At 45.2% G+C, this 15,995-nt stretch overlaps 1 protein-coding gene across 3 annotated transcripts in view; it reads left to right on the top strand.

Annotated features, from left to right (window-relative positions):
* The window catches only part of Zbtb38 (zinc finger and BTB domain containing 38), a 107,035-nt gene extending 92,467 nt beyond the window's left edge, over positions 1 to 14,568 (top strand). The window contains exons 7-9 of one of the 3 annotated variants that reach the window (XR_010053976.1): positions 2,148 to 2,285; positions 2,613 to 2,690; positions 2,857 to 14,568. The gene's annotated coding sequence lies outside the window, so the exon portion shown is untranslated. Of the gene's footprint in view, positions 1 to 2,147 lie in introns of all 3 variants that reach the window. The other 2 variants (XR_010053975.1, XR_010053974.1) reach the window with 2 other exon arrangements.
* Positions 14,569 to 15,995: the final 1,427 nt, after the last annotated feature.

Raw genomic sequence — 15,995 nt, 5'->3', positions numbered from 1 at the left:
TCTTCTGGTGTGACTGAAGACAGCTACAGTGTACTTATATATAATAAGTAAATAAATCTTAAAAAAAAGAAAAGACAAGAAAAAAGAATGAGCCAGATGTGGTGGCACACACCTTTAATCCTAGTTCTTGGGAGGTAGCAGGGGGTGTTCTGAGTTCAAGAGTAACCTGGTCTACAGATCTATTTCCTGAACAGCCAGGAAATAAATTATCACAAAGGGAAAGTTTGATTATGGATACATAAACACTGGCTATCTTTGTTTTTAAAATACCACAATAAGATGTGTGTGTGTGTGTGTGTGTGTGTGTGTGTGTGTGTGTGTGTGAGAGAGAGAGAGAGAGAGAGAGAGAGAGAGAGAGAGAGAGAGAGAGAGAGAGAGAGTTTTCTAAGGGCTGGGGATATAACTCAGTGGTAGAGCATTTGCCTAGTGTGTGCATAGGTTCAAGGTTCAATCTCTAGAACTATACAGAAATTTCTCCCAGTACCACTAAGAGAGATAACCAAAAACATGACCACAGGGAGATCTCACTGCCAATATGGAACCAGTAACCAGAAAAAGAAGAGAAAAACAAAACACATAGCAAGCCATAGACTTTTAAAATGTTTAATAGTCAGTCCAAAATAAAGACAAACAAGCCAGCAGCTCTATTTTTAGGTCCCATGATAAGTCACAGCATGAGACAGTGATAACATCATTTGAGTCAATGAGCGTTTCTCCTAAGGTAGACCAGATGGCTGAGATAATGTTTAGAAATGAATTAACTATAAAGAATAATCACTAGTCATGGTTCTACCAACTATTGTTGTCATAGTTTTTCAAGTACGGCAAAGTTTAGAGTAGCAATTGTGTGCCTCTGAAGTCACTGCTCAGCAGTCTTGGATCAAGGGTGGTGTGGACATGCCTTTGCTGTAGTGTGTGTTTCTACCACAAATATCGAGTAATTAATACATGGCATATAAAGTAATCTTAGCAATACTTCACTCCCTGACTACTTTTGTGTAAGAGATATTTCACAATTTAATAGGATGTATCTAACAAGGGAACTGTGAGGTAAAGCAAAGATAGTAGTTAAAACAGTAAATTAAGGGGTTGGGGATTTGACTCAGTGGTAGAGCACTTGCCTAGCAAGCGCAAGGTCCTGGGTTCGGTCCCCAGCTCCGAAAAAAAAAAAAAACAAAAACAAAACAGTAAATTAAGCAGAGAACGCTTATCTTTAGATGGTAAAAAAAATGTAAGGGCCAAAGAAGAGTCTGGATAAAATTTTCAAGTGAGATTACATATTTCTTCATAACGGGAAAATATGGTTGTATTAAAAAGCTGGATTTTCTGTTTGATCCAACAGGGGGCACTAAGCTACACTCTGCTTTTTCTCTGGGAAGGAGAGCTGGAGGCTGGGGGAAGCCAGCGCTTCTGGTCCAGAATAGAACACCAGTTTTTAAGCTTGTTCTATTTACTTAAAAAACAAACAAACAATCAAACCACAAAACCCACAGTCCCCTGACAAGAAGGCACTTATAAAGCATGAGCTGTGTTTATCACTCCCTGTCCCCACACACCACATCCACTTATTCAACCACTCATAACTCATCAGAGACCCGGGTGTGGCACTGGAGTGACAACAGTGAGGAAGTTGATAACTGCGTCTATATGTGACGTGTTTTAGTGGGAAAAACACAAGCTACTGAAGGATCCTGTTAATGAAGTCATCACAAATGGGGTTGAGTGAATCAAATGAAAAGCACAAGGCAAAACACACTACAAATATCAAGATGGGGTAAATCAAGGACAAAGAGCTGTGCAAATCCAGCCTAAGTTCTATGCAGGTGAGAGAGAATTTGTGTAGAATGTTCAGAAGTCTGTTTGTTTGTTTATTAGGATATGCCTGTGACCCTCTGAAAAAAATCACCTCTCTCCATTCTTATAGACACTGCATTACACTTCATCTGAGGCTAGCTTGGTTTCCAAATTTCTCTCCTAACTGGCTTTGCTTCCCCTCTAGCCTTTCTGCCTCAAAATGCAGGAAGTCAACCAGAAGCTACATGTTAACCTGAACAAATTTCCTGAACTTGATTTTCTTCTACTTGCTGGGTCCTTTCAACTTGAACCGTCTCAAAGCTGACCTGCTACTTTCTTATCCTGTTACTCAGATCTCCAGAGCCTGTTCCAACTGCCTTCCAGTCCTGTCTCTCACAAGCCCTGTGGTCAGAGACCGACACCTGCCACCGCTGGAGAAACATCAGCCATCCCTCTCCTGTCCTTTGCTCCGTGCATTCTGGCTTTCTGAAGTGGATTCTGCACTTGTCCATCTGTTAGCAATGTCCTGTCAAAATCACCTTTTTATTTTTTAGATGTTAAAAGTCCCTTTAAAAATTATTCTTTTTCTTCTTTTCAAGTGTATGTGTATGTAGTATGTATGTGTACCTACATATTCAAATACATGTGATCGTGTGTAGTATGCCGCTATACATACATATTCAAATATGTGTGAATGCATGTATATGTGCCTGTGCCTATGTGCATGTTGCGTGTGTGTGTGTGTGTGTGTGAGTGTGTGTGCAAGGTTGATCTCAGGAATCTTTCTCATCATTCTTCCACCTTATTCTTTGAGGCAGGGTCTCTCAGTCAAACCCAGAGCTAGTCGTGCCTTGCTCCAAGGATCCTGTCTTCACCTTTCCAGGCTGGAGTTACAGGTGGGTGCCCTCACCCTCCTGGTATTTACATGACATTTCCATGGGTGCTGACTATTCAAATTCTTGCTTGTAAGAGCTGTAACTGCCAAACCATTTCCACCTTTTTATTTTTTCTAAAAGACTTCTTTATTTTTTTATTTTATGTGCATTGGTGTTTTTCCTGCAGGTATGTTTGTGGGGGATGTTGGATTCCCTGGAACTGGAGTCACAGACAGTTGTGAGCTGCCATGGGAGAGTTAGGAGTCAAGCCTGGGTCCTCAGAAGAGCAGCCAGTATTCTTAAAACCCCTGAGCCATCTCTCCAGCCCCAAAGCTCTTTTTTTTTAAAACAACAGAACCGCCGATGAAATAAAACCACAAATAGTGATTCTTTTTAAACAAACATACCTGCAAAATAAAAGATTGGTATCTCTATTTTATTCCTTCCATATGGAGATTTTGGTTGACTAATCTTCTGAAACTGGACCTAAAGAAGTCTCTCTTCAAAGAACCTGGCCTATCAGGACTTGTGATGAAATTTGCTCACACGAGAGAGACTCCTCATCCTTATAGTCCAGACCTGGGGACAGCAAAGCGCCCCTTCTCCTGTCTGCCAGCAGTGCTCTGAGTGCTCTAATTTCCTGTCTGGGGGTCCTGTACTTCTTCCGGCCACTGCCTGGGCAGATACGGTCTATTCACAGGGCTGTGGTCTGAGCCTGAAGGCAGGCCTCAGTGGACCATCTACGTTAGAGCATGGCATGTGGTAAGTAAATTATAAACATACACATGGTGGCAAACAGCTTTTAAAATATCAAATATGGGTTGGGGATTTAGCTCAGTGGTAGAGCGCTTGCCTAGGAAGCGCAAGGCCCTGGGTTCAGTCCCCAGCTCCGAAAAAAAAGAACCAAAAAAAAAAAAAATCAAATATGTGGCCCCCTTTCTCATTTACCATATACTGACCCTCTATCACCCTTCAAGAGGTTTCCAGTTGTCTTGGCTAGGCTTAGAATTTTACAGAAGAAATGCCACTAAATAGAATTTTCAGATTTTTTTTTTTAACCAATTAGGCCAAGCTGTGTAGGAGAGAACATCTGCGCAGAGTCACAGATTGCTTTGCCTTGCTTGTTGGCACCAGAGCCAGTTAATCATGGAGTTTTAGGTCAGGAGTGCTGGAACAGGCAGGAAGAGAAAAAAAGCCCATCCTGCTGGGCCCCATAAACTCCATAGGAAAGGACAGAAAGATGAGGGAGGTCACCATCTGATTTAAGTATTGTCTCCCTTCTCCTGACCCTGCATACATAGGGTTGGTGGGGGAAGGTGGAGGGCACCTGGAGATCCCATCTTTGGGACCCTGGGAAGGAGGGGTTCACCTGCCATGTTGTCTAGCCCCCAGGAGTGGCTGCAAGGTTATTTAGGGAGAAGGGTTGAATACACTGTCCTGGGCTGCACCCAGGACTACAGTAGAAAAGTAGCTAGGCTGACTGAGCTGAGAGCCAACAGGCCTCCGTGTGCCAAGCATCACGAGAGAAAGGTGAGTCACTAGTAAGGTGGGGGCAGACACTCTGGGGCCGAGCCAGATGGAGGATGTGGGGTCAGAGTCCTAGCCAGAGCAGCACTGAGTCATCAGGGAACACACGCAGGTCCTTCCAAGCCAGGAAGGACCAGACCACAGGCACTAGAATCACTGCACAGCAGCAAGGGCACACAAATAGCCTAGGAGCAGATTCAGTTTCTCCCTTACAGGTGAAACAAGGGCAGCATCCAGACCAGGCAGGCACCTAGCGAAATTCAGCGGGAGTGGACCCAGGGAGCCCATCTTCTCTCTCTCCAAAGAATCTGCTAGCCACGACTCTGTCCCAGATCCAAACACCATCTCTAAAAGATTTTTAAAAAGAGAAAGCAGATAACCAAAGACTAAGTATTTTTATGTTTTTGACCAGACGAGATGGACTATTTATTTGTTGTGTTTATTTAAATAATTTCATTTGAATACCCGCCTCTATTGTGTGGAAAGGAGAAAGCAGTTTTAGAGAAACAAAGCTAGTCTGCCATCCCGGCACATCTGTGAGTGGGGTGACGAGAGTCTGCAGCCCTCCTCACAGAGAATCATTGCCAGCCTCCTCCCCACTGCTAAATCTGGTGCTACTTGGGCTACTCAGTTCCTCCCATCCACCCACACGCAACTGTGCTGAAGAGCTTCGAGGGCCCGGACCAGATCTCTGGGCTTCAGGGCACCAAATTAAGGGACTAAGAAGGAGGCAAGAAATGGATAAGACAATGGGTGGATTCTGAAGAGAAACCGAATAACCAGTTTGTCTTGAAAGATCCTCCAGAGAGCCCAGGACTTGAATGTGTCCAAAGGTATCAAAGGGGAAAAGAAGACAGACACATAGAGAGGACAGAGCATGGTATTCTGGGGACAGACAGCCAGAAGCCCGGATACTGTTGTACATTAGAGGAGATACAAGATGGCTTTGAATAGGAGCTGCTGTGGATTCCATTCTGGTATCTTTGCTATTCCTGGAGATCTAAGGGAGTTCCTGTCAAGACTATTGTTTGACCCTCACCCAGTCATCCCTGAACAGAGTTCTCAGCCTAGGCAGGTGGATGACCACAGTGACCCTCATGCTGTGTAGGAAATGGCTAATATAGAGCAAAGGTTCCCAACTGGGGGTGGTTTTCTTTTTGTCTTCCAGAGGACATTTAAGATAGGGTCAGATGTATCCTAGGCTGGCTTCGAACTCATGATTTAGTTTGAACCTCCTACCCGTGCTTCTGGACTGCAGAGATTACAGTGTGTATGACAACTGGGCACCTCTCCAGCCCCTGCAGACATTTTTAGTTGTCATGACTGAGATATTGGAGTGGCATGCGGACAGAGGCCAAGGACACCGCTAAGCACTTTCCAGTATGCTGGACAGTCCTTCACAGCGAGGCGTCCCAAGTAGAAACATGACCAAGAAATGCTTGTTTCCTTACGTCATCCCGTTCTAATGACAAAAGTAAAGTAAAAAGTAAAAGACAGCTTTTCTCCTTTTAAGCATTCCTCCGCATTTATGATATTCTCTTAAAAACCGTTTATTATATTTTATTATTTAAAATTTATTATTTATATTATTTATTTATTGGTGTGTGAATGCATGAGAGAAAGCACAGGGGATGGGGCTGGAGAGGGGGGAGATCACACAGTCCCAGGTACGTGGTACTTGTGGAGGTCAAGTACTTTGGGAAGCGGTTTCTTTCCTTCTACCCAAGTGGGTCCTGGAGCAAACTCATGTCAGTCTTGGTGGCAGCTGACTTTACCTTCTGTGCCATCTCACTAGTCCTTCATATCAGTTCTTTTTTTTTTCTTTTCTTTTTTTCGGAGCTGGGGACTGAACCCAGGGTCTTGCGCTTGCTAGGCAAGCCCTCTACCACTGAGCTAAATCCCCAACCCCTCATATCAGTTCTTATCTGGTAATCTGAATAGAAACTGATTTTGTTAAAAAAAAAACAAAAAAAACAAAAAACAAACAAACAAACAAAAACACTAAAGTGAAAGAATTCCTGTTTAAAAATTTCAAGGCTCAGCTGGGCATGGTGGCACAGGCCTTTAATCCCAGCACTCAGGAGGCAGAGGCAGGAGTTTGAGGCCAGCCTGGTCTACAAAGCAAGTTCCATGACAGCCAGGACTACACAGAGAAACTCTGTTTTGAAAAACAAAAGAAGAGAAAAATCTAAGACCCTCTAAGGGCAAAAAGAGATTTGAATAAAGAAAGTTATAGAATATCTCTTTGCATGTCTATATGCTTGTGTGTGAGTGTGTGTGTGTGTATGAGTGAGTGTGTGTGTGAGTGTGTGTGAGTGTGTGTGAGTGTGTGTGAGTGTGAGTGTATATGTGTGTATACACATACATACACCCAAGGTTTAACTCAGGAGTCTCCCTCATCTGCTCTCACATTACTCCATTTCCACGGGTCTAGCTATTCAGCTTGCTCCAGGGATATTCTACCTCAGCCTTCCACCTTCCCAGAGCTGAAATTATAGGCAGGCTGCCACGGCTGCCCAGCATTTTCAAGGGTTCTGGGGATCCAAACACTACTAAGACATCTCCCTGGCTGTCCACAGTATAAAACAAACACACTGGATGGAACAGCTATCATGAGTAAGACATGATCACGATAGACAATTATGGCTTCTCTGCACCCTTTGCTCTCCAAAGTGAAGTCCCAGAATCTGAATCTTTCCCAGCTCCTTCTCACGGGGACGAAGAGCTTTGTCTTGCTTTTTGCAGGTAAAATACTCACCAAGAAGGACTACTGGGATAAGGTGGTAGGGAACAATTGCATAGTTAATTGTAATTTTTATTATAATCTCCCTGGCTGGGTTCCTATCAGCCCTTTCTGTCTCTGTGAAGATATCCCCAGGCTTCAGTCTTAGGAATCTATGCTATATAGCTTTAAAGACAAACTAGAATGCTTAAGTTCTGGGTGATCGCTGGTCTACTTATTCCAAGAGGCTACAAATTTAGCCAAACTTCTATTTCTCTTCTAGCTATATACCCTTGTCTTTTCTCTGAAATGTGCTCCTATGTTTTGGAAGTTAATATCAACACCTCATCGATGTGGTCCAAGATGTTGGCCTGGCGTGCTCCAAACCCCTACATTTCTCCAGAAGCACATGTCAAGTCAAGTATCCAGAGGCAGAGCACTTGCCAGAAGTCTCGGTCCTAGCACTGAGGCTGCCAAAATCTCTCCTGCCCTTTAGGGAGACCTACCTCGTCCCTTCAGTAACAACAGACAGCAGGCAAGGCTACCCCTCAACGACTCCAGACCACTGTCCATCAGGTGATTTGTGAATGAACAACTTAGCCCTTATGAGGTAGAGGTGCAGCATCAGCACATACTGTGCAAAAGATCCGAGCAAGAGGAGCTGCTTTGGGCTTCAATAACTGGCATATGGTGGCTTAGACCTCTCTCTCTCTCTCTCTCTCTCTCTCTCTCTCTCTCTCTCTCTCTCTCATTACAAAAGAAAGGACTAGAGGAATACAGTTCACAACTGGCATAGAAACTCAAGGTTTCAGAACCAGAGCTCTTTTAAGCTTTTTGTTGTGATCACAAAATGGGTGCTGCTGAATTTCCAGGCATCTGTCCTCGTTTAACAAAAGGAGATGGTGGGGCTATGGGAGAACATGGCGACAGTCTTCAGTATCCTTCCTGATGGGGAACACAGAGTCTTTTGGAAGATCAAAGGGGACTCCCTCTCAAGTCTCACCCAGTCATAGAACCAGCACAAGCTACCAAGGATCCTGGAACACGTAAGGGAGACGTTTGGGGATGTCCGTTGCTTTAAGCATGACACAAAACATCACACATGTAGCCTGGCATCTTAGACTAGTGTAGTCCTGATAGTGAAAGAGGGGAAACCCCAAAGCTGGGAACTGATTTTTTTCAAGTCTTTCAGCCCAAACAGTGCTACTTTGGATCTAGAAATAGAAGAGTGACCATTCTTGCCAGCTTTGCCCCATGGGTTCTGAAACATAATGCCCTTGGCTTGGGTCTTGACCTTCTCTTAGCAGGCATCCCAAAGCAGTGAGAGTCCCATTATAGGACAGAATAAAAACCATAACCACTCCATCCTCCTCACACCATACAGCCAACCCCCAAGATGCCAATGGGCAACCCAATGGGTCCTCCTGGAAATCAACAACTAGGGAAAGACTGAAGTGTTTGGGCAGGCAGGTGGCAAGCAGCCTCAAGATGGAAACCTTTGAACTCAATTTGTAGCCACAGAGTGATAGGATACCTGGAGATTTCTTAAGTCCAAAAACAGCTTACAACATTGTATTCACTTTTCCTACATTCTGCAACAACCCGCAAAAAGAAAAAAGAAAAAAAAAAAAAAGGAAGACGTTTACCTCTAAGCCACTACTAAGAACAGAGTATGACCAGCGAGCTTCTGTCCTCTGCCCTCTCTGCCATATATGAGCTGCTTGTGACACACAGCCCAGCCCATGGTGAAGACTTCAAACCACATGCCTTGCCTCTTTCCCTTTCTTCTTCCTCACCTGACTTCTGACATCCTGCATGCCTCTGGCCCTAAACTTTTACCAAAGCTCTTGCTTAAGCCCTCTGGCTCTGTGGTGAGCTCTGGTTTCTCTTCCCAGCTTAAGGTGCAGAGTTGTGGCACACTGGTTAGCCACTTCTCTGAGCATCCCATCTTATGCCTTTGTTCATTCTTAAATCATTCGGTTGATGCCTCCTGTGTCTGCTTCATTTTCCATGTACGTACGAGTCAAGGGCACAGTATGGTCCAGCTTTCAAGAGCTGCACACACAGCTGAACAGAGAGGACTCCTTTGCTATGAGCGTTACAGGCAATGTCTGTATCCACGGGGCATCACACTAGACCAAAGGAAGAAGAGGCAAGTCTATGGGGCAGATTCAGGAGGAGCCTTGGGCAGTAAGTGTGTCAAGATATTTTTAGTTGAACACAGGCACTATCACTGGAAGCCATGATGGGAGGACAGAACTCTCTGGCTTCGTGACTATTGATCCCCTCTCTCATCATAAAACATTGATTTGCTCCAACTACCTGCTAACAAGCAAGGCACGTTATCTCGTGATGAAGGGCCTGTCTTCAGGTCTCGGGATATTAACAATAATTAGATTAAGGTAGTTTACACATTCAGAATGATTGTAAGTGAGTCTTAAGGAAAAATCCTGGTCAGCGTACCCCACCACCAGAGGTTGCTGTTCCCAGCTACAACAACCACCTCATGATTATGAAACAAAAGCCAAGAATATTACAGAGGCACTAACTCCCCAGGGCCACCTTTAACATCAGTGACTTTTTTTTCATTTTTTCCACTATGATAAATGCATATCACATAAAATGTGTCACCTTGGGACTAGAGAGATGGTTTATTCTGCTCTTGTGGGACCCGGGTTTGGTTTTCAGAAACCATATGGTAGCTCACAGCCACTGTAATTCCAACTCTATGCCCTCCTCTGGCTTTGGTGGGCACCGTATGCACTTACGTATGCACAGGCAAAACATTCACACGTATAAAATAAAATTAAATAGAATTGTTTTTAAGATCGTCACCTTAGCATTATTAAGCACGTAGTTCATTGTTGAATAGCTTTTCCCACCATCCATCTCCAGCGCTCGTTCCATGTACGAAACCCAAACTTCACCCATCAGACACCAACTCCCCGTTCCTCCCCTCCCCCAGTGCCTAGAAATCCCATTCCGCTACTCTCTGTTGAACTTGGACCCCTTAGGTACCACATATAGGTAGAATATGCTTTGCGACTGGCTTATTTCACTTGACACGTTGTCTTTGAAGTTCAGCTGTATGGTAGCATGTGTCAAAACTTCCCTTTTTTAAAACAATTGAGTAACAGTCCCTTGTGTGTCTACACTATAGTTTGTTTTTCCATTCATCTTTTAGTGAGGGCTTGGTTGCTTCCACTTTTGACCACAGTGAATGATGCTGCTGAGGAAATTAATGAACAAGTGACTTTTCAAAAAAGCTCTTACCCAGATGTGTTGAAACGTACCATAGTTCTTTTTCTAATTTTCAGAATAACAGTAAACATTTCTTCTCTATGGAAAAAAAAAGAGTATAATTGTTTAAGATGTTTCTGGACACTTTTCTGTTAGTTACAGCCCAGGTCTCCTAACTGTGCCCATGAGGGAGGGAGAGTTGTATAGAGGGAGTGGTGTAGACACGGAGTGCCCTGTATAAAGAGAGACACTGGACTCATTTAGGGGCTTGCAGTCAGCTTAGTACATCAACACAGATAGCATAGAGATGTATCTCGCTTTGCTTGAAGCAATGGAAACTTCTGCTTAGTTCAAGTAAGAAGTGACTTCTTTAAATGTGTTAGGTGACTAAGAATCCCTTGGAGAATCTAAGAGTCAAACTGCAAATGTTCCAGCCAAGAACAAGAACCAGTTTTCATGAACAGGGTGCAGACACTGTGGAAGTGTGGAAGCCTCAGGGCTTCACTTCTACTGGCTGAGGTCTTCCCGAGACACCGTACCAACATCGGCTTCCGTGCAGCCTTCTCCAGCCCTGCCTTTCTGTGACTAGAAGCATCAGTGCTTCCCATCTGTCAGCAAGACTTTAACCTTGACATAGCCTCTCCCAAGCCAGAAAAAAAAATGGGACAGAAATTCAGGGATATTCCACAAAACAATGGACATGAATCCATTAAGAATATCAAGCCTTGCCTAACTAAATGTTTCCCTCCTGCTGGCTTGCATTTATGGTACTGGAAGGTACTCTGCATAGTACATAGAAGGGTAGCCATCAACCTAGCCACCAAACCCTGTGACCTACCACAGTGTACCTGGCTCCAAGATATGCTGGTACGATAGTGGCTCAAATGTGGTGGGAGTAACCAATCACTCCCTGGTTGGATTTAAGGCCAACTTCATGAGATGGGACCCTTTCCTGCCACTGCTTGGGTGGCAAAAACCTGAGACTGGGTAGAGGAAATGCCTAAGGGGAAACCAAACACCATTGCTCTATTAAAGGAACACGGCAATAAAATGGCGTCTATGATATTCTGCTGTAACTATAGATAAGCGTCCCACTCAGCCATCACCAGAGAGGCTTCTTCTTGCAGTAGAGAAGAGCTGACGATAGAAACCGCTAACTGGACGCTATGCAGAAGGTAAGAGACTTTGGACCCTAAATGGGATGTCAACCAATCCCTCCCCTCAGGGCTCAACATCTACTCTGAAGAGGAGGCAGAACAATTGTAAGAGCTAGAGGTGATGGATGGCTCCAAGGAAGCAGTGTCCTCCGGACACAGCAGGACTGATGCATTTGTGAACTATGGAGGCAGACATAGGCTGTGCATAGGTTTAAGCCAGACGAGGTCTCAACACTGAGAGGGGGAAGTGGGCACGGCTTCCCACTCCGAACCAAGAAACTGTCTGTAATTGATACCTACCTTCAAAGGAAAAGTTAGTTTTTCTCACTGGAGTCTCACTGGGCATATTGACTACATCAGTGTAGGCACCATGCTTCTTGGACAATTTTTGGTCTTAGTGGTCTTTTGTTTGTATACTTTTATTTTCATTTTTGTGTTCTTGTGGTGCGTGCGTGCGTATGTGTGTGTTTTTTGTGGGGAGGATCTGGAAGTGATTGGGGGAGGGGAAACTGTAATCAGAATGTATTGTCTGGAAAACCATTTTTTTTTTACAATTAAAAAATATGAAGGCTGAGAAAGACATGGAAAAATTGAAGAATTGTTCCAGATTAGAGGAAAGCAAAGACACCGGGTGAATGCCATTCAGATCCAGGATGTTCTTTCTGCTTCTATGAAGATTATTGAGTTAATAGAAAAGTGAATTAAAGCCTGTAGATTAGCTAGGGTGTTTTAGCCATATTGATCTTCATACTTTGTAAGTATACTGTGTGTAGGAAGAGAGCTCTTTGGTTTAAGAAACATACACTATTTAGAGGTGGAAAGCCACTATTCCCGAAGGGTTCTGGAACACAGAAGGAAAGATAGTGGCAAAGCCAGGAAGAAAGTGTTAGTATCACTGAGTCAAAGGCATTATATATAGGCCTGGAATTACACCTGGAGGGAAAACGCCTTAAAACAATGCATTTCCCGGGGCTGCAGAGATGGCTTCCTAGGAATGGGGTCTGGAGGTGCAATGCTGAGCGCCCATATGAAGGCCAGGTAGCTACAGAAGTGCATCTGTAGGCCCCGATGTTTGACGACAGAGACAGGGGAATCCGAGAGACAAGCTTGCTAACTAGACTAGCTGAATTGGCAAGCTCCAGTTTCAGCAAGATCTCAGTTGCCTCAGTAACTTAAGTGAAGAACAGTAGACAGAGACACCTGTAACCCACTAACCTCCACACAGACGCACACAGCTACAACAATACACCTTTGGACCCAACAAATGAGATGCAGGTATCTGTGGTTGTCAAGACTCGGTAACATTTTGTACTGACTTGGGGGCAAAAGTCCTCTGTCCTGAGTTCAGGGTATCTAACACCTACTTTTCTCAACGGAGTGACATCAAGCCTCCTGGAATACCCCTGAAAGCTTGACCTTTTGTCTGTCTTCCCCAGGAACAGTAAGTTATTCAGATTCCAGGCTCTAATGGTCCCCAGGAATGAGAGAGTTCCCTGAACCTAGCACCTTCTGGAGGGAGTGTCCCTCTGTGCAATCTAAAGGTCTACAGGAACGGCCTTGATTTGCTGTAGTATATACTGTGCCTTCCTGAGTCACTGGGTTTCAGCCTAATCGACTTCTTGTGTCTCAACTTTTCTAGATTTCTCAACTAGTAAGAAGTCAGATAGTGTCTCTGAACTACCCACCACTGTGCTCTGAGGGTCCTCAAAGACCCCCTTTGGTGGTGCTGTGCTTTCTTCTGTTGTCTGGGGTGGTAAATGGCAAGGTGACCCTCCCCTCTCCACTTGCCTGCAACAGAACCATGCTGTAGCTGCCTCCTCACTTCTCAGTGTGCACAGAGGATCCCTGCTCATGATTTGTAGGGATCTGAGGCCTGCTCTGGGGCTAGTGTTAGACATGTTGCTAGTCCCTTGTGAAAACATAAGAGATGTCTCTGGAGTGTGAAAGACTGAAGGAGCCCTGGGGTGACAGGCTGAGGTGCCCGCTCCAGGTAACAGAAAAAGTAGACGAGAGTGCAGAAAGGGGAGATGCCCTGGGGAGAGCTTCCCCCAAGGACTGAGATGGTGGGCTAAGGATGTACAGGAGCTGAAGGGTAAACTGAGGAAATGTGGGAGATGCATGTTTGCAACTGTTAGCTGGTAACTGGAGGAGACAGGGATAGAATTGCAGTTCAGAACAATGTCCAGGCAACCAGCATCACTGGTACATGGGAGGGGGATAGGGTGGCAACCAGCATCACTGGTACATGGGGGGGATGCTGCTCTGAGCACTGGTAGAGTCTAAGCAGCAATGTCCTGCCATCTATGACTGAGCCATTCTCCTCTCTTCCCCTAGACCTGCCTCCAGAGAAAATGGAACCTCAGTGAGTACAAAAAGAGGCCAGAAAGTCAGCAGTATCCTGCTTCAACTCTGCTTTGAGACTCCCAGATGGTGACAGGTCTGATTCAAAGGAGAGGAGAAGCCAGAGCTTTGGCTGTTATCCTCAACATGATGCTTAAATTCTTTTTTTTTTTTTTGGTTCTTTTTTTTTCGGAGCTGGGGACCGAACCCAGGGCCTTGCGCTTCCTAGGTAAGCGCTCTACCACTGAGCTAAATCCCCAGCCCCTCTTTATTTTTTTTTATCATCCATATCCATATCTTTTTATTGGATATTTTTTATTTACATTTTAAATGTTATTCCCTTTCCCAGTTTCCCAGACATAAGTTCCCTATCCCATCCCCCTCCCCTTCTTCTATAAGGGTGTTCCTCTCCCCATCCACCCCTCCCGCCCCCCACACCCCCGACATTCCCCTACACTGGTCCAACCTTGGCAGGACCAAGGGCTTCTCCTTCCATTGGTGCCCAACAAGGCCATCTTCTGCTACATATGTAGTTACAGTCATGGGTCTGTCCATGTATAGTCTTTGGGTAGTGGTTTAGTCCCTGGGAGCTCTGGTTGGTTGGCATTTTTTTTCTTATGGGCTTAAATTCTTTCTTTTTCTTTTTCTTTTTCTTTTTTCTTTTTTTCAGAGCTGGGGACCGAACCTAGGGCCTTGCGCTTGCTAGGCAAGCGCTCTACCACTGAGCTAAATCCCCAATCCGATGGGCTTAAATTCTTGAAATGAAACTTTGGGAATCATTAAAAGAGGCTGAAAGGGTGGTGGGAATGGCACCAGAGTACCATGCACTTAGAGCTAGAAAGAAGTGGTGTTGGGAGAAGACGACAAATAAAATTGTTTTTCTGCCTGTATGGAGCCCTGCTTGCCCTTGGTACTACAGAGTTGCTGGTTCTTCATGCAAGAGTCTGTCCCACCCCCCCCCCCTCCCAGTAGGTCCTCTTTCCTGGAGGCCTGTTCAGTCTCAGGATCGGCGTGTCTACTCTACTCAAATGCTTCTCTTTCTGCTGCTCTGGGGCTAAACCCCCATTCAGCCCTTTCACATCAAAAAAAAAAAAAAAAAAAGCCGTGGAAGCGGCTCAGAAGTCGCATACTCCATCCAACATGACTGTTTCCCAGAGCTGACCTCCCCCAGTCCTCACCACTGGAAAACTTCCCAGTGGGCCACGGGGCTTCTGAAGATGCTAACAAAGAGGACTGACTGGGGACTGTGCTCTGTGGTCAGGGTGCATTGGCTCAAATCCTAGAGAGTCTGTGGATCAACTTTGCTCAGAGACAGCCTGAGAAAAACAGCAGCAAATGCTGATGTTAGCCATAAAGTGTAGCATGTAAACATCGACCTGCAAAGAGGCCCATTTGAGGAGCCTGGTTCAGTATCTAACAGACAGCACACTTCCTGTGCTTTGTAGAGAGAAAAAGAGACTCTGCAAAGAATTCCCCTTGTGCCTGAATTCTTGATTCTTAGTCCTCATTGCCGATTGAAATATCTTCCGCTCTAGGTTGCAAGAGAGACTTTGGGTCAGCTCTTTAGCAACACCCCCCATCCCGATTACGTTTTATTCGCTTGCATGCATGTTTGTGCCTGGAGGCCAAAGAGGTCAGAAGAAGGCACCGGATCCCCTGGATCCCCTAGAACTGGAGTTACAGACAGTTGTGAGTTGTCGTGTGGGTGCGGGGAATTGAACCCGAGGCCTCCAAAAGAGCAGCCAGTGGCTCTTAACCACTGAACCAACTCTCTAGCCTCATTAGGCAGCTCTTCATGGAGCTATACTTTCTCTTTGCTGAGACTTCAGAAGATTTTGAAGGTATCATTTAACCAACTACCGCTCTAATGTTTTCTCCAGGCACTGAGGAGGGGAGAAGGGCAACCGGAACTTTCCATGAGCAGAGCCAAGTGGGTCCACATTTCCTTGACTCCTGGAGGTACCCATGTAGATTTGTACAAGCCAGATTAGTGACAGGGTCATTGGGAAGCCCTAGCTGTATCTTATGAGTGTGGGACCCAGCTAGATCGAGTTCTGAAGATCACATGGCTGCTGGGTTGGCAGGGGCTGCGGACCTGAGGCACCGTAGCCTGACTCTTCCCTACTGAATTACTGAAGAGTGCCTCTGGGATTCTGGGTGAATGGATAGATCTGCCCAGACAAATGAGTAGATGAACCAAGTGCAGAGTTGCTCAATGGTTCTAGCCTTCCATGGCTGCTGTTTTATCACTGAAAGTGACAAGAAGAGTGGACTGGAGGAGGGGTGAGTGCGCCATCACAATTGAAAAGGAAGGGAGCCTCGAGACACCTGAAGTCACTC

This window comes from Rattus norvegicus, chromosome 8 (genome assembly GCF_036323735.1).
Source record: "Rattus norvegicus strain BN/NHsdMcwi chromosome 8, GRCr8, whole genome shotgun sequence".
In the NCBI taxonomy this organism is placed as follows: domain Eukaryota; kingdom Metazoa; phylum Chordata; class Mammalia; order Rodentia; family Muridae; genus Rattus; species Rattus norvegicus.
This window is presented reverse-complemented; position numbering and strand designations above follow the sequence as displayed.